General features: G+C 41.2%; 1 non-coding gene across 1 annotated transcript; it reads left to right on the top strand.

The window, feature by feature from the left end:
* The first annotated feature begins 1,233 nt into the window (after nt 1-1,233).
* Nucleotides 1,234-1,336, top strand: LOC148017524 (U6 spliceosomal RNA). Its single transcript, XR_015687996.1, has one exon. It is a non-coding gene; the product is annotated as a U6 spliceosomal RNA (small nuclear RNA).
* Nucleotides 1,337-22,250: the final 20,914 nt, after the last annotated feature.

Here is a 22,250-nt window from a genome sequence, read left to right as displayed (position 1 = left end):
TGTACAAGAGAGGCAAAGATGAATTATTGCGGAGATGTGTTGCAGAAGATGAAACCAGCATAGTATTAAAAGCATGCCATGACGAACCATGTGGTAGACACTTCGCAGGAGAAGCAACAACCAAGAAGACTCTACTAGTGGAATATTGGTAGCCAACCCTCCACAAGGATGCATATGACTACTACAAGAGATGCGATGCTTGTCAACGAATGGAAAAACCCACCAAAATAAGTGCCATGCCACTACAACCTATTCTTCCCCTAAAGCCGTTTGAGAAGTGGGGGATTGATTTTGTGGGTCCCATTGATCCACCCACTAGATGGAAGCAGAACAGATACATCTTGATATGTACGGATTATGTCACAAAGTGGTGTGAAGCTAAAGCTCTGGAGCAGGACGATGATAACATTGTAGCCATGTTCATGTACGAGAATATTATAACCCGTTTTGACAGTCCTCTCAAGCTGGTAAGTGACAAAGGTACTCATTTCCTTAACACAATCATGGAAGAGTTGACAGAGCTGTATAAGATCTGCTATCGCAAGTCCACTCCTTACTACCCCAGAGCCAATGCCCAAGTTGAAGTCACCAACCGCATCCTCTGCTCGATCTTGACAAGAACGATTGCCGCACATCGTCGTGATTGGGACGATCGACCTACAGAGGCCCTCTGGGCATATAAAACCTCCCATAAGGCTGCTACAGGACAAACCCCTTTCCAACTAGTGTATGGTACAGAAGCTATTTTCTCGATTGAATTGAAATTGCCCTCCTTGCGAGTGGCTATCAAAGAATGCTTGGGAGATGATGAGTCACTATAACACCGCCTCCTACACTTGGAATGTTTAGACGAGACTCACAAGATGGCTCTACAATGTATGGAAGCCACGCAAGCCCGACATAAGGCTTACCATGACAGCTTTATCAAATACAAGGAGTTCAAAGAAGGTGATCTGGTTCTGGCCTATGATTCACGATTTGGAATGTTTCCTGGCAAGCTTCAACAATGTTGGATGGGTCCCTATAAGGAACTTGCTGTCAATCCTAATGGCTCTGTCAAAGTGCAGGCCGTTGATGCCTCTGATGATCCCTTTCTGATCAATGGCTATCGCCTGAAGAAGTACTTCCCTCCCTGGGGATTCTAACAATCACAGTCGACACACCCTTTCCCTTGTGGGCGCCGCACTGTTCTTCTCCTTGTGCTTCTGATAGCCCTTATGATCTTCCTCATGAGGCGGTCTCATTCTGCTAGCCCCTAATTGGAACGATCAAAGAAGATTAGCATGGCCCCTGCACAAGGATGACAAACACAAATTGAGAAACGATCCAAATTTTTATGTATGCCATGATCTATTTTTACCCTCATGGGGTCCCTTTCCCACCTACTCGTCTATTTTTACCCCACCCTTGGGGCCGTTCCTTCACTATTTCCCTTTATCCCTTGTTTTGACATTTTGCATGTTAATGCATCCTACGTTCACCAAAATCCAAAACCAACCTTACAGCCCTGTTTGTCCATTTGAACTGCCCATTTTTCCTTTTTATCAACCCCTGTTTCGACACATGGTTCTTGAGATATTAATTTTTTACGCATTTCATGTAAATTAGACGGTTTTCCATGTGAACGCATCTTTATTACTTCGGACCCATGATTTAACATGGTAGCCCTAACAATCACCTTCCCCTTGACATTTTTTGTTTTTACTCCATGTCATTCCAATGCATGGTTGGTCCGGTAATACTTTTTGCGGGTTTTCGGGACATTTTCGTGCGTAATTTCTACATTTTTTCCATGTGCACATGCCCTGTTTGCACTAGACTTTCAATTTAATTTGACAACAATGTCCATCCAACCTTTCCCCCCCTTTTTCTTTTTTTTCCCCTATTTCGATCGCTGGATTTTTTATTATTAATTTTTCCATGTGTTTTTGGGTGTCTTTTTTGTGTTTTTTGCATGCGAACCCCTCCTAATTCCCTCAAAACTATGTGTTGATGTGACAGCCATGTGAATCCCTTTCCCTTGGACATTTTTCCTTTTTTTTGCCCTTCATTCCGTCAAATGGTTCTTTTCGTACTAATTTTCGAGTCCATTTTCAGGTCTGATTTTTGGGTTTTCCCCATGTGAACACGTCCTATCTCAGTCGGCACTGTGTTTTGACATGATAAGGTTGTTGGGTACATTACACATTTTTCCTTCTTTCCACACTTCATTCTGACAAGCGGATTTTTTGAAATTAATCCCCGAATGTGTTTTCAGAGCCATTTTTCACCTTTTTTCCATGAGCCCCCCCGCTTTTGCCCTGGATATCTTGTTGTAATTTTCCATCCTTTTCTTTTCATTGTGGGACACATTTTTCCTTTTTACAGACTTGTGTTCCAATGAACGGTTTGTGAGTTATTAATTTTCTTTGTTTTGTCATGTCCCTGCACGCCTTGCCTTGCACGTGAACGCGTGTGTTTTTGTTTTTCGCACCTCACAACGCCCCCATGGCGTCCATGCCTTCCCCATCACCGTCCCGGCCCCCGTTGCTTCCTGTCACTGCATTTTTTTTTACCCCCGCCCGCGCACGCGTGCGAGACAGGGGCAGCCTCCATTCTTTCTTTCTTTCTTTTCTTTTTCTTTATTTGTAGGTCTTTTTAAAAAAAAACAACCAAACAAAGCCAATCAACAACACAAAAGGAAAAAGAAAACCAAAAACACAAAAAAAAAAAAAATCTCCCCAAAAAAAAGAAAAACTAAACCAAACCACCCCCACCACTCACTTTTAAAATAAAAAAATTTTAAAAAAAGAAGAACAAACAAAAAAAACAAACAAAAACACCAAAAGAAAAAAGAAAAAAAACATTAAAAAATCAAACCCCCCTCCATCTCGACGGTTTTTCCCTCCCATCACTCACTTTTAAAAGAAAAACTAAACCAAACCACCCCCCACCACTCAATTTTAAAATAAAAAAGTTTAAAAAAAAGAACAAACAAAAAAAAACAAAAACACCAAAAGAAAAAAGAAAAAAAAATTAAAAAATCAAACCCCCCTCCATCTCGACGGTTTTTCCCTCCCCTCTCTCTTTCTTCTTCTTTCTCTCTCCCTCTCTTTCTCTCTCCCTGATCTTCTTCTTCCTCTTCTTCTTCTTCTTCTTCTTCTTTCCCCTCCTCCTCCTTCTCCTCCTCTCCTTCTTCTTCTTCCTCCTCCTCCTCCTCCTTTTCCTTCTCCTTCTTCTTCTTCTTCCTCCCTCTTCTCCTTCTCCTCTCCTCCCCCCATCTCCTCCTCCAATACCCCTCTCCTCCTACTCCCCTTCCTCCTCCCTGTCGCCCCATCTATGGATGCCCCGCCGCACTTGGAGATGCCGCCCCGCCCGCCATTCATTGTGGCTGTTGTCCGTTGGAGCCACGGCCCTGCCCGCCGTCCATTGTGGCCGCCGTCCGCCGCTGGAGATGCTGCCTTGTTCTGCATCTCCGCCCGCCCTCCACCTCCTCTTCCTTCCCCGCCACCTCCTCCTTCTTCTGCCCGCCTTCCACCCCCTCCTCTTCCCCCACCACCTCCTTCTCTTCCCCCACCACCCCCTTCTTTCCCCACCACCACTTCCTCCTCCCCCACCACCCCCTCCCAAGCCCCCATCCCCCCACTCATAACCAAGCCCCCCTCCACCCCCCCCCCCCCCCCTCTTAAGCCCCCCTTCACGAGTAGCAGCGCTCTTTTGTGGTTACGAGATGGCTAGCGGATGTTCCCACGCCGTGGTGCTCTTGCACAGGGCCTGTTTAGCGGCTGTTCCCATGTTGCAAAAATTTTTGCATCTTCGTAGCAGCTGTTCACACGCAGTTGTGCGTGGTTCGTTGAGTCCGTGGTCTTTGCGGGCATTCACGCGTGAGGACGCGCGTCAGACTCATTCATGGGCGTGCGTAGTTACTGTTGTTCACACGCGATTGTTCACACGCACGTCTAGGTATTCATTTTTGAAATCCCGAAAATAATTTTTAAATCATAACATCCATTTAAAATAATACTTTTTTTAAAATTAAAAAGAAAATACCAAAAAATATTTAAATTTTCAAAAAAGTGCAAAAAATCGTTGAAACTTTTTTCCACAGTTTAAATATTTTTCTTTATGAAAAACGCCATGAATTAATTACTGAAAAATCCAGATTGCCTACAATTATTCACAAAATGATGGAAATTGATAAAAATTCTCGAAAAACACCTAAAAATTAGAAAAAAAAATCCCAAAATTTTTTAGAAAATCACATTCACTTTCTTTTCCATTTTGGACTTTTTTGGGATGAAAATTTGTTAAAATAGTTTTTGGAAAATACTTCTTTTTTGGAAAAATCTTATGACAATGTAATTATCATAAACACATCCTTTGAAACTCCCAAACATGATAATAATATTTCCATCACATTGAAACAGAATGGTTTTCAACCCTCTTAGTTGGACAAATTAGTTTCTTGGTTATAAAATTTATTATTTAAAAAAATAAAAACAAAAACAACACAAAATACATGAAAAGAACACAAACCAAACCAATGAAACAAACTCTCCTTTTTATTTATTATTATTTTAACTATATATATATATATATATATATATATATAAAACACAAAATAAAAACAAGAAAACCACACAAATCAAAATATCCCACTAAAATTCCAATCCACATCTTCTCTTTTATTTTGGTCATGTGTATCATTATTTTTGTTTAGGCAAGGTGTTAATTAGTTTTTCGTTTTTTTTCTATCCAACAAGACGACTATTGTCAGTCGACCTTTTGTCTGTTTTTGTGGATTTGCGTGGATTGCACATTCCATTTTGGAGGACGTGGTTTCAAACCTTACGAGTGTCCACCCACACATTGCCAGGTTCCTTTCTTTTTTCCCTCTCTCACTTGCACCATAACACACCATTAATTGTAAATAAAATCCATTGACCGTTGCACACACCCAATTAACAGAATGCACCTCATAAAATTATAATTAAAACAAATCGGACGTTAATTATAAAAGGAACCCCATCATTGCACATGCACCTTTGCAACCTAACTCATGTAATTTGTAAATTAAAATCCATTCACAAGTGCACACGCATATGTGTTACAACCACATTAAATTGTAATTAAAATAAACCCCTCGAAGTCACGCATGCATGCACTCAAGTGCCACACATCATGTAATTATAACAATGAACTCCATCAGTAGAGACCAAGTCAAGTCAAGTCATGTAAAGTCTGAGAGGGGCTGGGCTACGTTTTCAACTCACCATGCATTAACAGATTAACTTAACAATGAATTGTGTTTAATGGATTATCTAATAAAAAATAAGTCGTTAGTTTCACCCACCCACTTCACTGCACTGTAGGACATTGAACGTTATGTGGGATTTGGGATTATTCATCTAAACTTGGTCCATATGGTGTTTATTCTATTTTTAGTCAGAACATTTGGTTCAATCATGATTTTTTGAGTCAGTGTCTGGGCTACGGTATGTGTGCCGTTTTTGTTTTATTTTGTGTGCTTGATACAGGGTCTCGAGTGCATGTTTGTTGCATAGCATGAAGCTTTGGTCGCATATGTGCGTAGGTCATGTCGAATTTTTCGTAGAATGTGGTTTGTTTGGGGTGGTTTGGTCCAGTCATCAGTCTTGTCCTCAATCTATTTCCGATCGATGGTCTCAGTGGAGATTTTGTTTGTGGGTTTTGCAGGTTTTCTCTTTATCTTCCTGGTTTTGTGTGTGTGGGTTTTTTGCTATAGTTTGAATGGCACCTACTTCTATCCCTCTGATTGTGGTGCAACATGTTCCCCTCACAGTCCATGATTATTCCCTCCTTTTAGAGGCGGATTGCATCCGATGTGCATGCCTCCGCCCATTTGTTGCCCTCACATTGCCGTCTGTGGATGAGAAACTTTGTTACTCCTTCTTGGCTTCTTACAAAAACCAGTCTGGCTTGGTTTATAACCGCACCTTTTGTTTATCTGTAGCTAATATCGATGAAGCATTGTGCTTGCCCATTTCTGCTTCATTTGCGCACAATGGTAACCACTTACTCACTGCTGAAGAGATTATTACGTTGATAAAGAAGGAAACTTCTACCCCCTTGCTCCTTAACCAGCTCATTAATAGTTCAGGGGTATCTGTTGCCCATATCTCTTCTCCCATATGGATGCAACTATGTCAATTTCTCCAGGACGACCGGTTTATGTTGAGCAAGTCTGTATCTAAGTATCTATCCAAAGAACTATTCCCAACTTCCTATTATCCAAGATGGATCAACATTTCCAGTGAGTACGGAAGGGTCAAAACAATAATGCCTCCTATGGTTCCTTATTACAAAGAATCCTCACTTTTGCACCTCCTCCTGGTGGTGTTCCAGTGCCCAATCTTGCTCCTTTATCAATGTAGCCTACATCTTCAGTTTCTTCTCCTCAGCCTATGCAACCTAATTTAGAAGATAAAGAGTCCCCTATTGTGTTTCTTGCAAGAAATGCCTTCGCATGAATGGCCCTTCCAATCCTCCTATACTAGATTTCCCGGTACAAATGTCCACTCCTGGTGTTTCTACCAGTGCCCTTCCTTCATTTCTCTCCTGTACCAATCTATTTGCAGCCCAAAAGGAAGGATAATTAGATTTGCAGATTCCTTCATCTTTACAAACCATATTATTTGGACCTATGTTTCCACAGATGGTTTCAAATGTCCAGTCTACTCTGGAAACCTCCCTCACTTCTTGTCTTCAGACACTGTACACAAGTGTTTACGCTTCCATGCAAGACAAGGTGGATTCCTTAACCAGTTAGTTGAGTAAGGCACTGGAGGATCTGTCTTTCGAAAGGGCTACACTCAGTGATATCCATAACCAAATGACTACTGCCACAACCTTAATGGATTCACAGAAGGTAACTATTCAAGAGTTGGAATCTAAGATTGCTAAATTGGAGGAGGAGAATGCATCTCTGATGATTAAGAAAAAAATTTCCCTTGAGGAAATGGTCACTTTGGCTAGTAAACTTGCTACTAGGAGGAACAGTTGCAGCACTCTAAGGAAACTTATTGAAGAACTTAACTAAAGAGTGGTTGTTCTTTCTGTTTCTCCTCGTGCTCATGTATCTTCTGCTTTGTCTTCCACAGAGGAGCTTGATCAATTGCAACAAAAAGCTAAACTATGTGATGGGTTCTCAGCTAAGGTTGAACGCCTTCAGCAGCGTATGGATTGCATGCAAAATGATTTTGTCCATTATACTGAATTGGTGTCACCTCCTCCTTCCTTGTGGGTGAAGTATAACCGACAAAGATTTGCTTTATATATATCCTTGAGCAATGTGGATTTGGAGCCTCCAGAGGATGGATGGTCAAATCTTTGGCCTGTGGATCTCTTGAGAGCTGTTTTTGATGGCTTTGTCGATGAGTTGATTTCCCATGAGGTCCAATTACTATCTTTCATGTATCTTACAGGCCATTTGCAGATCTTTGATGAAGAAGATTTGAATGTTTATGTGGAGATGTCATCTTATAGGCAATGATGTATGTGCACTCAGTTGAGCTTCTGCTACTAGCAGAGAGTTTGCGAGCCTAATATCATGAGCAAACATTTTGGTGTAAGGGACATGCTTGGCATCCACCTTTGGAGGATGTTTCTTTGGAGCCTCGTCGACTTAGAAATGTTTTTCATAAATCTAATATCGAGCCTCTACAATCTCAGTTATTGAGCTTTATTGCTGATCACCCATTATTTATTGAGTCCTTTTTTCAAGACCTTAATTTTCGTTGTTCTATTTATCCGTTAGATCTTGCAGATCTTCTTTCTTATTCCCTCATGTCTTATCGTTTCCATATTTATGTTTCTCTTCTTTCAACTAGTCCTGACACCATTCCTCTCTTATCTTTTACCATTTCAAGATTTCCTCATATTCCTATTTTTACTACATGTCGTTTCATTGCTGATCCTACATTATCTCCTACTCCTTCTGAACCTCCACCTATTGTTCCTCTTATTCCTTCTATTTTTTCAGAAGAATCCCTTCATACATTTTTTATGTATTCTCAATCGTTTCCACCTTCTTTATCCCTTCATTTACCTTCCTTTTATGATCTATCATATCCTCCATTACAATTTTCCCCTTTTATTCCATTTCCCTCTCCATTCAATTACATTAACCTTCCTCCTCAGATAATGCTAGATACACCAGTGTATGATAGTGATATACTTTGTCGACGACAATGGACACTACATGATTTTGTGACAGGATCGGTGTTTAACTAGTCTTTTATTTCAGGGTCTTAAGATACCTCTACAGAGGGTTTTCATGATTGTATCCTCTCTTTCTTAATGGAAACTTCTTCTTTCTCTCCAATTTTTTGGGGATTTGTGCCATTCACACTATATTTGTATATGGGTATTTTTTTGTGTTGGGTTTTGTTTGTTTTTTATATTGTGAGAAGCTGATAAAGATGAAGCTGTGAATATTGTTGATGATAGTTATAACATTGTTGCAGTGAGAATTTGGATGCTGAACTCTTATATCCTTTAATAGTTTGAGTTATTTTGGTTTTATGGTATTGGAATGGTTTTTGGTGTTATTGGTTTCCTTTCATATGTATTTTAGATACAGGTTCTATGAATCTGATATATTGGGGTCATGATAGTAGCTGGTGATTTGAGTTGGATTGAAGATTCTTTTTAGAAGATATTAGAGCTTTTATTCATTTTCTTTCTGAGGTCATGAGGACGATTCCTTTCTAAGTGTGGGGATATGTTGAGTATTGAAATGATATGTTTTTGGGGTCATTTTTTGTTGTTTTTGTTGTTGAATGGTTGTTTTTTGTGATGAATTGTTTGAATTTGAAGATGTTTTGAAGTGTTTGGAATGGTTTGAGTATGTTTGAAGGGTTTATGATGGTTTTTGATGAGGATATGTTGTTCTGTAGGGTTCTGCAATTTTTTCTGTTTGGTTCTGTAAGGTTTGATTTTCTTCTATTTTCTTCTGTTTTATTTCTATTTTGGTAGTTGAGATGGTTGAATGAATGTTTTGAGAGATGGTTGAGGTTGTGTTAATAGGTTTATGAAAGATTGAATTGGTTTTTATGGTCTTTGTTGATCTTGTATAAGGTTCTATGGTTCTATTGTTCTATATTTCTATTGCTCTGTGGTCTATTCTGTTCGTTTGTGTTGAGTGTTATGTTAGATGTATGGATGTTTTGGGATGTGTTTTTGTTTTAGGAAAGTATGAATGAAATCTCTATTCAAGTTAATTGAAGTGAAGAAGTAGCTACTGAAGATTCACAGAAGGTTACAGCAGAATAGTGATAGAACCCAAATCTCACAGGACACTATGATGTCTCTGGTGCCTCTTCGTATCAGACATACCTTTTGGGAGGTGTATCCACAACCAAGAGAGGATAATTGAGTGCCATTCTTGAATATTGTAGTGAGGCTATGAGGTATTATTGAGAGAGCAAGAGTATGTGAGAGAGAGAAGTGAGAGAAACTCAGTTCTATGCCTAAAAACAATGTATCTACTATGGAGATAGGGAGAGAACTATGAAGACAATGAAAACGAATACAGTGTGATTATTTCCATTCAAAAATGGTGTATTATTTTGTATTCCTTGTTCTATTGATGGATTTTGTGAAGATGTTGAAGATTATGGTTGATTCTGTTAAATTTGTGGGAGATATCTACTATGATGCTATGTGAAGATTTGTTCTTTTCCTTGTTATGGTTGTCTAAAGAATGAAAAAAAAGCTTGTTGTGATACAAGATAGATTTTCTTGTAGTAGAAACCCCTTTTCCTTGGTGTCTCTCTTGAGGCTCTACCAATTGTAGGGCAAAAGAGACCGACAGTAATAGCAGACGCCGCGAGTCAAGGCAGGACCCTAAGCGGCAAAGGGTGGAAACTTCCACAACTCTCATTCCCACAACTGTGACGCCACCTGCTAACGATGGCGAGTATGTCAGGGAGCTGCTCTCTCAATTGGAGAAAGACAAGGATGACTGAGTTGGAAGCCGAGAAAGAGTTAGTGGCAGCCTTCGAGCTAGGAAAAACCCGCAAGTGGCCATGTACCAAAAGGAGATTAGTGAGCTAAAAGCAAGGTTTAGTACCAAGGAATAAAAGGAGGAAGCCTAGAGAAAACAGCTCGAAGATGAGACCAGAAGGTGATTGGACTACAACACAAATATAAACTCTTAATAATGCAGCATGAGGACCTAGAAGCTCAGCTGAAGAGAGTTCAATTGGGCATGGATGAGCTCATTGCAAGAGAAGCAGAAAGAAAGCAGGAAGAAGAAGAGCATCACCGAGAGGTTGAGCACCTAGAAAAGGATGAGATGATGAATCAGAAGTGGAAAGAACATGAATCAGCAATAATAGCCTTAACACAGAGACAGGGGGCGAGCCTTGGGGAGATGACGAAGAGAGCAAAAGAGTGGGCAACCCACAATGAAAGGAGGGTCAAAAACTTGGCGTGTCGCTTGGCTCAAGTGGAGAAAGACAAAGTACTCACTAAAAGCAGAGTAGAGGCCGCCCAAGTGGGCTTCCAAACTCAGCAATGCACCTTCCTGAATACCTTATTGGATGTCACACAAGCACAGGAAGGATAATCCATAGAAGTCGTGAAGAAGAAGCTAGGAATAGCCTGCAGGGCCATGAGAGCAGGCCTATAGATGCTGCCACAACCCATGGGTGTTGGCCTTAGCCTTGAAGAGTAGTGCCACTATCTCCTACTGGCAGGCCCAACCCCAGAAGAGGTTGATGCACTTGGCTTCACAGAAGGGGCACAGCAAGGGCCAAGGCAGGAGGAGGAGGTTGAAATGAACTTTGAAATGGAACCGCAGAAGAAAGAGCTTATCTCACCACCTCCTCCCCCACGACCAGATGAGCAACAACAAACAGATACCTTCGGAGAAAGAAAGGTGGCATTGAGAGAAAGGAGAAAAAAAAATGGTGGAGGAAACAAGAAGAAGATGGAATGCTAGAGGAGTAATAGCACCACTTGTACCTATCCCATCATGTAAGGATGAGTCCCCAGCAAGCTTTCATGCCAACTTTGTGATCTAGGAATTGCAAGAAATGGCCATGAACTCCTTCGATTTTAATTTCCAAATCCCCACCACCCTGCATAGAGTTTTGCCCATCAAGGTGGTGGAGGTAATTGATATCGGAGGTAGGCTCGGGGAGAAATGACTGAAGGAGAGAGAATAGAACCCCACTCTATGGGGCATTGAAGATGCTGGATTTTGGAAAAATAAAGTTTTTGAAGTGCCGAGGTCTGTGCCTGGTTATGAATGTCAGCCTACATGGAGAACTTGGCGGATCTATGACGTCAACATGGACACTTGGATGGCCTTTTGCAACACTCAACCATTTGAGCGGAATAACCCAACGTTCATGCCATACCCTCGAAGGGTAGGAGTGGATTTTGACCCCAATGTCCACGGCTGGTACAATTTTTTGATAATCTACAATTTGCAATGTACTATATATGAAGATGCCCTTATTTTCAGATCATAAAATTTGTTTGATACCATGGTCCACTTCATCAACAAATTATCTTCGTGCCTTGACCCCGCCTTTATTACCACCTATAATTACCTTAGATTGCTTAGGATACTCCTTAGGCAAGACCCCACTCTGTAGGAGTGCGGCCTCCCAACCCTTCATTTTGATCCTAATGCTATAGATAGTTGTACAATGGCTCAACTAATGATGTGAGTTGCACTACTACCTTCATTTTTCTTAGCTCTTCTAGAGGATATGAATGATAGCTGCTTCACCCACTGCAATCATCCATTCCTCTCCGCCACCACCCTTCAAGTCCGCCTAGACCTTAAGGGGTATCTCCAAAGCTGCCAATTCCTTAACAAATCTATTAAGCCTCCTTCCCCACCTCACTCCGATGACAAAGACTAACTTCCGTGATGACTACGTAACTAAAAAAAAAGGAGAGAGAAAGACAGAAAGAAAAGGAAAGAAAGTACAAGACAAAAAAATAACAACAAAGAGAATGGGAATGGAAGGAGAAATCACACGAAGACATAGCGAGGCCCACAGAGACCATAGTCACTACACCTAGGGGTTCTCAAGTTAGGCATGCCTGGTGGCCTAGTTTATCTCTCAGTGTCTAACCCCCTAGCCTTTTTTGATCCCCCACTATATGCTCTTAGGGAACCTCAAGGATAGGACATACCTAGGGAGATAACACTTGCCTACGAATAGACCTGTCTCCCTAAGCCATAACCACCACACCTCACTTCCGCACACACGGGGTCCTCAAGGGCAAGACATCACCCAGGCTTTTTCCTGTGGTCTTGCCTACCCAGCTCCCTGTTCCACCAGCACAAGCATGATGCAATACATGGTGAGGTAGACACTCCCCCTGGGTAGAGCACATCTTCTCTTTTCAAGTAGTCCCAAATGCTGCAACCACCAACATCGGAGGCCCTGTCATCCACTCAACATACCCTCTATCTCCAACAACACAATAATTTCCAAGCTCCTCAACCGCTACCAATCAACACAAGGCCCCATCATCCTCTTAAGCAATCACCCTTCGAAGCACGAGACCCTCAACAACAAATCCCCACAAGTGCCATGGGACTAGTACTCATTTGGGAGGGGGGTAATGTTAACCCCAGGCTCGAGATGCTCAAGACGGAAGCAAAAGAAGTGATATGTGAATGAAATGGAAGAGCTCAAGATGCTCGAGATAGAAACAAAAGAAGTGATATGTGGATGAAATGGAAGAAGCAGGACGGAGAACAAGCAAAGGTACAAGGACGACCTTTAAAATAATATTAAAGGAAAAAGCACATTTTTAAGTGAAAGGCATCCCAAAACTTTGTAAAAGAGCACCAAGATCCCTCCTTTGTGAATTGTAAAAGGGTAGATGGAAATAGGCCAAGTAGAAGGGAATGGAAAAGAGGACCTTGCCACAATGGTTGGTCATGTAAAAAAGGGAATGGGTGTCCATGGGACTCTAGGGCATGTATATAAAGTTCAAAAAGTGAATGAGAGCCCATTCTTTGGTGTGTGGCAACAAGAGACTCTTCTTCTCTTCTTTTCTTCTCTTTTCTTGCTTGTGTGTGCTTGAGAGAGGGAGTGTGAGGGTGTGAGAGAGTGAGTGTGTGAGGGTGAGGGATCAAGGAGGTGAAGCTCTCCACCATATCCTCTCTTCTTCTTCTCCACGTCTCTTCTCTTCTCTTATCTCGTGCACACGATTATGGAGGATGGAGCCTGGAGATGGAGTCTTGAGGATGCTTGAGCTTGTATCAAGAGGGAGGAGACAACTCATTCGGGCATCGAGGTAAGCTCACTACACACTAGTAGGATCAAAGACATGTCAGCTAGGTGAGAGATAGCCATACGTGCTCACTTGAAACACTTGAACAAATAAGCGGTCCGTGAGTCTTGGCGCTTGAGCATGAGCTCTCTCTACACCTTTCAAGCCTAGATCCTTCATTGCCACATCCGTCATTATATTTACTGATGAGTCTCCATCAATCAATGCATTTGCTATTAAAAATCCTTCAATCCACACACCAATCTCTAGGGTTCCAGGATCCAAGAAGGCATTAGCCACATCCACTTCCTTCATAGATTATGGAGCTTTGTTGGATTTGGTTGCTACAGAGGGAGCAATCCATAGGCCTTTTCTTATTTTCAATATGCTTTTGAATTTCTTTTGATAACTAGGAGACAACATTAGCAACTTTCGGAATGTTAAGTTTGGTTTAAAAGTGTCTAGGTCCTTAACCAAATCATATTCTTTGATAGGATCCACAAGCTTCTCCAATCGGTTGGGAAATGCGGCTATGCCCACTTTTATATTCCCTTTTTCTTCTATCAAGAACATCTGTGCTTCTTCTCCTTGAGGAGGTACTTTTGTCCTCTATCCCTCTTGGATCTTTGGTCCTATCTCTGCAACTGTCTCTGTGGCTCTTTGTGGATTTGTAGTGCTCTGTACTACATTGTTATATGCAATACTCTTCTGTTTATCCCTAAGAAGGTTGAAATTCACTAACTTGGCAAAGGGAATGCTCTCTTTTGGAACTGTGGATTCTCCTTCCTTTGCACACGTTATTGCGGCCACTTTCAATTCCACCAAATTGGAAGTAGGTTCTTGAGTCTTCTGTTGGGTATCAGGGGTAGCTTTCACAGGAGCTGGACTTGGACAGTCTTTTGCAGTAGTGTGGCCTTCTCCTTTGCATCGGCTGCATAAGGGCTTGTAGTCCATATACCTTCTAGGGTTTGGACAGTTTGGTGAGATATGACACTCCACTTTTGATCTCTCACCCCTGCTAGACTATCTTCCTATGTAACTTTGAGAGGGAAACCTCCTTGGACCGAAATTAGAACCAAACTCCCTAGGCTTTGGTTTAATGTCTTGGGTAGTCATCTTGGATTCCAGCAAGTTGAATCTTTCTTCTTCATCTTTCTTTCTTCTTTTGTGCAACTCTTTCAGAGAGAAAATATCCTCTATATGGTTCTTCCTCAAACAGTATGAACATAAGGCCCCGAGAATGGTTGGTTTTCGGGTACATTTAGCAGCTAAATGTCCCGCTTGATGGAACTTTCCACACCGTGTATTAGACTACATCACCACTCTCCCAACTCACAGGAGTGGATATATTGGTAGTATTCACCTTCAAAGTCTATAGCTATTTTGTAATTACATCCATAAGCTTTTTCTTAATGCTTGCTATTGAATTGGACAAGTTTCATCTCTTAGATATACTTATAATAGGGTTTTGGGAAGCTTTTGTGATCACTACATACACTAGTTGGGTTGATCCAAAGGGTCCTTTATTCTAGTTCTGATTCAGAGCTCCTGTTGAGACTTGGGGTTGTTGATTCCAGTGGGTAGGATTCCACTGTTGTTGAGACACCATTGGAGGAACTATTTGAGGCCACTTTTATTGTGATTGAACCATCTTTTGAGGCATTTTCATCTACGGCCACTAAGGATTAGGTGCATTATAGTGTGGCACTGTTTGCATCTAGGGGTAGAGGTAAGGAACTGTCCCTGGGACTGCATTTGGTGGTGGGTATACCATTTTGGCATGGGAGGAGGTAAGACTCCTCTTCTTGAGGTCATTGACAACCTTGCTTCAACTTCGTCATATAGTCTTGCACCTTCCACTACAGCTTGCAGATTGACTGGTCTTCTCAATTCCACAAACTTGCAAACTTCTAGTTGTAGGCCTCTGAGGAAAACTCCCTTCTGGATGCCTTCATCCAAATGATGGTTGGTCCATCTCTTTAGTATGGATTCCGTTCGTGAGACATAGGCTTCTACTCATTCACCACATGACTAACTTAGGTTTATGAACTCCTCTCGTATCAGCTCTTCAAAACTTTCACGCCTGAATTTAGTGAGGAAGGCCACAACTTCAGGTCATCTCATGTGCCAAAAGTTCCTATTACTTGTCTTTCATACCACTGAAATGCCGCACCTTTAAAAGTGGTGGAAAATATTTTTAACCAATGCTTGGGGGTCCTAGCATTGTAAGCCACACATGCTACCACAAACTTTGCTACATGAAGATCGGGGTCCTCATTGTATTCTCCCTTAAAGATAGGAAATGAGACTATATTTTCTAGCATGTCATCAATATTTCCAAGACAGATCGGACTAGGAAGCAGACCTTGAGTTGCCATGGGGAATTCTGCAAAGAGTACTACTAGGGTGTCAAAAGATGCTTCTACTACAAGCTCATTCTCCGCTTTGATCTTTGCCTTATCTCCTCTCACGTACCTTTGGACTCATAAAAGTGCTTGCCTCTTGATTGTGTCATTCATCAGGGAGTTAGCTCCACCTAGTTGGTCTGTACTTAACAGAATAGAATCAGGGGAGGTTTCAATCTCTGGAGGACTCTCTGGCCAACATCTCTTCTACTTCTTGCTTTTCTATATCTCGAAATTCGGCTTTCAGTCCGCTATAGAGGGGAGGATATTCCATTTTGAAGGTATAAAAACTCACTCTTTTGAGGATCGTTGAGGTGCCATCATCATAGTAATGCCAACTTTTGATGGTTTCAATAGTATATGTTGTGAAAAATACTCTATCTACTAACTTCTAGTGGGTTGCTAATTGGACAAATAGGAGATTGCCAGTGCACCATGCATCCCATGTGTCTTGTTGTTAAGTATCCACGAACGAATTCCAACTCTTTTCTTTCTTGTTTTCATGAACTTCCACTGACCATGAATCTTGAAGCTTTTTCATGATCTCCCACTTGATAATGTCTAGAAACTTCTCAACGAATGCCAACTCTTCCATGGATGATCATTCTCTTTGTTTTTGCACTTCAATTTGCTACCAAGATGCACGTATCTATTGCTTCAACAGGGAGAGGAAATAGTCCACCACATAGAACCTACATTATGATGGTGATATATTTTCGCCATTGTGGGATGAACTTCTTGTGGAAAGTGGCTTTGGCAATGAGAATCTCCAATTCTTTAGTGGTTGAAGAAACTTTGCAAATTCCCATTGAATTCTTCTCTTCTTGGTAATGCCATTTTCTTCATTTTCAGCCTCTTCTAATGCTTGTTGATGGCAATCTTCCCTGGCTGCGCACCAAGAACATGGATCCCCAAAAGGAAAACCAAGGAAAAAAGGTTTCTATTGCAAGAAAATCTATATTTTATCATCAAAAACCATCTTTTTCATATTTTATGTGTCCACAACAAAGAAAGCAACACCAAGAACAAGAAATCTTCATGCAGCTTCATAGAAACCATTCTCCCACAGCTTTAACTTTAACAAAATCCATCGTATTCTTCATAGAATTATTTGATAGACATAAAAAACACAAAATACTACACCACTTTCAATGGAAAGATATCACATATGATTCATCTTCAAAGATTTCATGGCTTTCTCTGACAATCTCTCATATGTAGAAACATTGTTTGGCATAGAATTGACTATCTCTAACTCTCTCTCTCTCTCTCTCAACCTCAACAATAATACATAATCTCCTCACTAAAATACTAAATAATCCCTCATAATAACTATTCTTTGGTCGTGGATTCCCCTTCCAAGAGGTGTGTCTAATATGAAAGGTCACCATAGCCACTATAGTGACTCTTCATAGCTCATTATTGTCACTTCAGTCCAGTCTTCTCTTGAGTCTTCAGTAGTTGCTTCTTCCACTTTCTTGAGATCTTTTGAAATAACATTGACCTCTTTTCAAGGCTAGAAAACTTTCCCAAAGTCACACATACATTCCATAGAACACTTATAGAGACATACAGAACAAAACATAACATGAATAGAGGCTCTACAGAAGCTCAATAGAGAGAGAGAAGGTCAATAGAAAGCATGAAAACCACATAACTCATACTAAAACCATTCCAAACTATCAAAATCCATTCAATGAGCTTTCAAAAAACCTCAAACTTCATCAATAATTACTCCACGTTTCATACAGAAGAAAAACAGAACAAAACAGAAGCTAAACAAACCAATCAGAACTAAACAGTCGCTATTAGGACATCAACATAGCCTCATATCTCTATTGAAAAACATCATAAGCTTACAAAACATAATCAACCTCATCCAAAACACTCTCAAAAACTTCCAAAACAACTAAACATAATTCAACATCCATAAAAAATCAATCATTTAGCCCTCAAAAACAACAAAAATCAACCAAAAAACCAAGCCATTTTAGTATCCAACAAATAAGAATGAAAATGATGAGACAATATTCTCTTTTGCATTATTGACCTAAAATTTGGCTTGTATGCAAGTTGGGAGAACTCAAAGCTACCTAGGAGATTGAGTCAATATCCAGCTAGCAACATGATTGTGAAATGCAACATTAGTTCTTACAAGCACTTATCTCAAAGTTTGTCACTTGAGATGTGAAATGTGGGTTGTTTGATGAACTAAGGAGGTCCACCAAGGGTAAGAGACTTTGAAATAGATATTTCAAATCTTCAACTAACTTTAGAGAAGATCAATCAGTGATAAGAATCACTGTTAGTGATAGCAATAGTGTGTGAAATTTGAAATGTGAAGAAAGCTTGAGGTTTGGTTATGGCTGCCAAGAAACACGCAGTTAGGTTTTGCCTCATAGTAGACAATAGAGAGAGAATTTCTTCAAACCCTCTTAGAGGGAGTTGGCCCACTAGGGGGGCTATGAAAGCCCTATGGTGGCTGGGAGGATTGCTCCATCTCTACAGGTCGTGCGCTGAGCTCTGGGAGACGGTGCTTGTAGATCTGCACCATTTTCGTGATTTGTGCAATGCTTCCCTCCACGATGCCTTATGTTGCCCTGTGATGTGCCATGCCATGTCACCTTGAGTTGAGGAAGAGTTCATTAGAAGAACCCTTGAGCTGAAACCTCCTCCTTTGTTCTCCCCAAGTCCTCCAAGGTCAAGGGGTCAAGATTTGGCTATGGAGGTAAGAAGGAAAAGATGAAGATGATGAATGCTCATGTGCACTTAGTGAAGCCGAGGATAGAGAAAGTTGAAAGGATTAGAGGAGGCTTTGATACCATGTGAAAAAGCAGAGTTTGCAGCAAGAAAAATGTGCACAAGAGAAAGAAAAGATCTCAAAGTACAAGAACAAAATCTTACTTAGTAAGTTGCTTAGAGTACAACTCACTCTCACCTCCTTGATAGTGACCCATAGGCTGTTTATATAGCCTCTGCCAAGCTAGGGTTAGAGTTTTCCATGCCCCTTAAGGCCATTCACATACATCTACCCTCATAGACCCTTGCTTAGGGTGGATTCCCATGCCTATATTCTAACATAGGTGAGGTTTGAGGGACGCTCCGACAATTGGAGTCAGGTACATTTTTGTTTTCCTATGCACACATTGGACGGGCCTCTTCCTCCATCATCACTATACACACCACTCTGTTTGATGCACTGCATGATAAGGCTCCTTGGCCTTCCTTCTTGCACCTATACCAAATGGGTTGGGATGCACTGATGCACCATCAACTGTACATGCTGGCATACCCCCTCCATTCCTCTTGTCAATTTCTAAACCAAGTGTGAGATATGGGTTTCAATTCTTCCCACCAAGTGACATGAGTAATGGGGCGAGCAACTGATTTAACATTCCCACATGAGTGACTATCGAGATGGGTGCTGCATGCCTCGCAATCGATAACTTAACTAGCTCTTCCTCAACAATGTTACCTTCTTGGGTGCTGCTACATGGTCCCTACCATGCTAGACAACTGGGATATGGCTCAACCATCTGTAAAATCGCGCCAAGCCCCTGTTGATTAGTCAATCTGATCTATTAAGGTTTTAAGTGAGGAGACGCATCCCTATGCATCTGTTTTGCATATCGTGTTTTGATTTTTCCATGATGAGGTCCCTTCTCCACCCACCCGTCCAATTTTCACCCAGTTGTTGGGGCCCTTCCTTGTTTGTTTGACTCTATCATTTGTTTTGTCACTTTTCCATGAGAATGCACCCTACATTCATCAAAATTAAAATCTGACCTTACAGACATGTTTGTACCTTTGAGCTGGCCACTCTTCCTTTTTATAGTCCCCTATTCCAAGCCACAGTTCCTGAGTAATTAATTTTTGAAGAATTTTCTATAAATTTGACGGGTTTCCATTTGATCTCATCTTTCTCACTTCTAAATAGCGATATGATGTGATAGCCTGACCTACATCTTTCTCTTGACATTTTTTCTTTTTACTACCAATGATTACAATGCACAATTTGTCCGTCATTAAATTCTCTATATTTTCAGGTATTCTCGTGGATGATTTTCAATCTTTTTCCATGTGAACCTATCCTAATCTCCTCAAAATTCCATTTTGATTCAATAACCTTGTGCGGCTTGCTCCCATGTATAATTTTTCTTTTTTCTCCATCATATTCTAGCCCACCAAATTTATGTTATTAAATTTTTTTACATATTTTCGTATTTGTTTTTTCTATTTTTTCCATGTGAATGCCATTAACACCACCAAAAATGCATTATGACCTAGCAACACTATCCCATAAGTTTTTTTTGATAATTTTTCTTTTCGTTGCACTCAATTTCGATGCACGGATTTTCTTGTATTAATTTTTTGACTTTGTTTTCATTGGTATTTTAGCCGTTTTTCCATGCGAACGTGCTCTTCCACCCTCAGAACCACATTCTACCTTACCCATCCTATCTGAGGCCTCCTTGCAAACCTTTTTGTTTTCATTCTTCTTTGTTTTGACTATCAAGTTTTTCTGTATTAATTTTTATTCCAATTTTTAAGTGTGTTTTTACTATTTTTCCATGTGAATAGGTCCTATTCTAATCGGAATAGCAGTGTGATGAAACAAGCCTATCCATATATCATCTTAGATATTTTTTCTTTTGTTTGCCCTTCATTTTGGCCACAATATTTTTTTGTATTAATTCCTGTGTATGTTTACAGGCTCGATTTTCTCCTTTTGCCCATGTGAATGCCCTTAATTGTCCCCGAACATCCTGTTTCACTCTTGCACCCTCTTCCTCTCGTCCTCTAGCTTATTTTTCCCTTTTTATGTCCATTTATCCAATGCTTGGTTTATTTGTTATTAATTTTTTCATTAATTTACATTTTGACATTTCGCGTGTTGCACGCAAACGCCCGCATTTTTGTGATTTCCTGCTCCTCGATGTGTCTGTGGCATCATCCCCCCCCCCATGCATACACCTCGCCTGTTATGTTAGTGATGTCAACATAAATCCCCCCCTACCCATGTTCGTGCACGAGACAGGTGCATGGATCCTCATTTTGAAAAAAACAACAATAAAAAAACAAATTAACAAAACAGAAAAAAGACTTTTAAAAACACCTTTCCACCCCCAAACCGAGAGCCCCTCTTCCCCCCCCCCCCCCCCCCCCCCCCCCCCCCATGTCCTCCTACCCTCCTCTTTTTCCCATCTCCTCCCTCCCTGCCTTCCCTTCCTCCCCTCCTATTATCTTCCCTCTCCTCCTCCTTTCTTCCCTTCTTCTCTCACCTCCTTCCTTCCTCCCCCTCCTTTTCTTCTCCCTCTCCTCCCTCCCTACTCCCTTAGCCTCCCTTCCCTTTCGCGTCCTCGCAACCACCGATGCCGCCCGTCGAATGCACCCTTGCAGCCGCTCGTCCAAAGAAGTCACCACCTGCCATTTGCAGGCCATATTGCTACTCACGTGGCCGCTCTGCCCTCGTGCCGACACAGGCATCACTTGCCACGTGAAAGGAGTTGTTGCCTGCCAGTTCCCCACCTAGCGCCTTCAGTCCTGCCGCCACACCACACAGTGGAACCAGGACGCCCGCTGATGTCAATGGCCCTTGGCCAACATAGCCACCCTGTTGCGATAGCCCTTGCGGCCCTCATCCTCCTCCTTAGCATTGCCCAAACCATTGGACCCCCTCCCTAAGGCCCCTATCCCACCCAACCTTGTGTTCGCTTCCCCAACCCCCCACCCACCCCAGTGAAACCTCCCCTCAAAAGGCCCCCCCTACCCGAAGACCAACCCTAAGGTATTTTCGTGTTTGTTTTTCCTATTTTCTCCATGTGAACACCCCTTAACGCCACTAAAAATGCATTCTAACCTAATAACACTCTCCCACAAGTTTTCCCTAACATTTTTTCATTTCATTGCACTCCAATCTGATGTACAGATTTTCTCATATTAATTTTTTACTACATTTTCATCGGTATTTTTATAGTTTCTTCCATGTGAACGTGCTCTTTCACCTTCAAAACCGCGTTCTACCTTGCTCGTCCTGTCTAACGTCTCCTTGCAAACCTTTTTTGTTTTCATTTTTCTTTGTTTCGACAGTCGGATTTTTCTGTATTAGTTTTTATTCCCCGGGTATGTTTTTATTGTTTTTCCCATGTGAACAGGTCCTATTCTCATTGGAACGACAATATGATGAGACAAGCCTATCTGTCATATCATCCCTCATATTTTTTATTGTGTCTTCCCTTCATTTTGGCCACTGAATTTTTCGGTATTATTTCCTGTGTATGCATGCTCGATTTTCTCCTTTTTCCCACGTGAATGCCCTTAATTGTCCCCGGACATCCAGTTTCACTCTTCTACCCTCTTCCTCTCATCCGCTGGCTTATTTTTCCTTTTACTATCCATTCATCTAGTACTCTGTTTATTTGTTTTTAATTTTTTTGTTAATTTGTATTTTAATATTTCACATGTTGCACACAAATGCCCGCGTTTTCGTGATTTCTTGTGCGTCGACACATCCATCATGTTGTTTTTTCCTCACGCATACGGCTCGCCCACTATGTCAGTGCCGCCATTACAAATCCC

This window comes from Lygodium microphyllum, chromosome 22 (assembly GCF_053477565.2).
Source record: "Lygodium microphyllum isolate KBCC chromosome 22, Lygodium_microphyllum_v1.1.10, whole genome shotgun sequence".
Classification (NCBI taxonomy): domain Eukaryota; kingdom Viridiplantae; phylum Streptophyta; class Polypodiopsida; order Schizaeales; family Lygodiaceae; genus Lygodium; species Lygodium microphyllum.
Note: the sequence above shows the minus strand (reverse complement) of the source record. Positions and strands in the feature narration are given on the sequence as shown.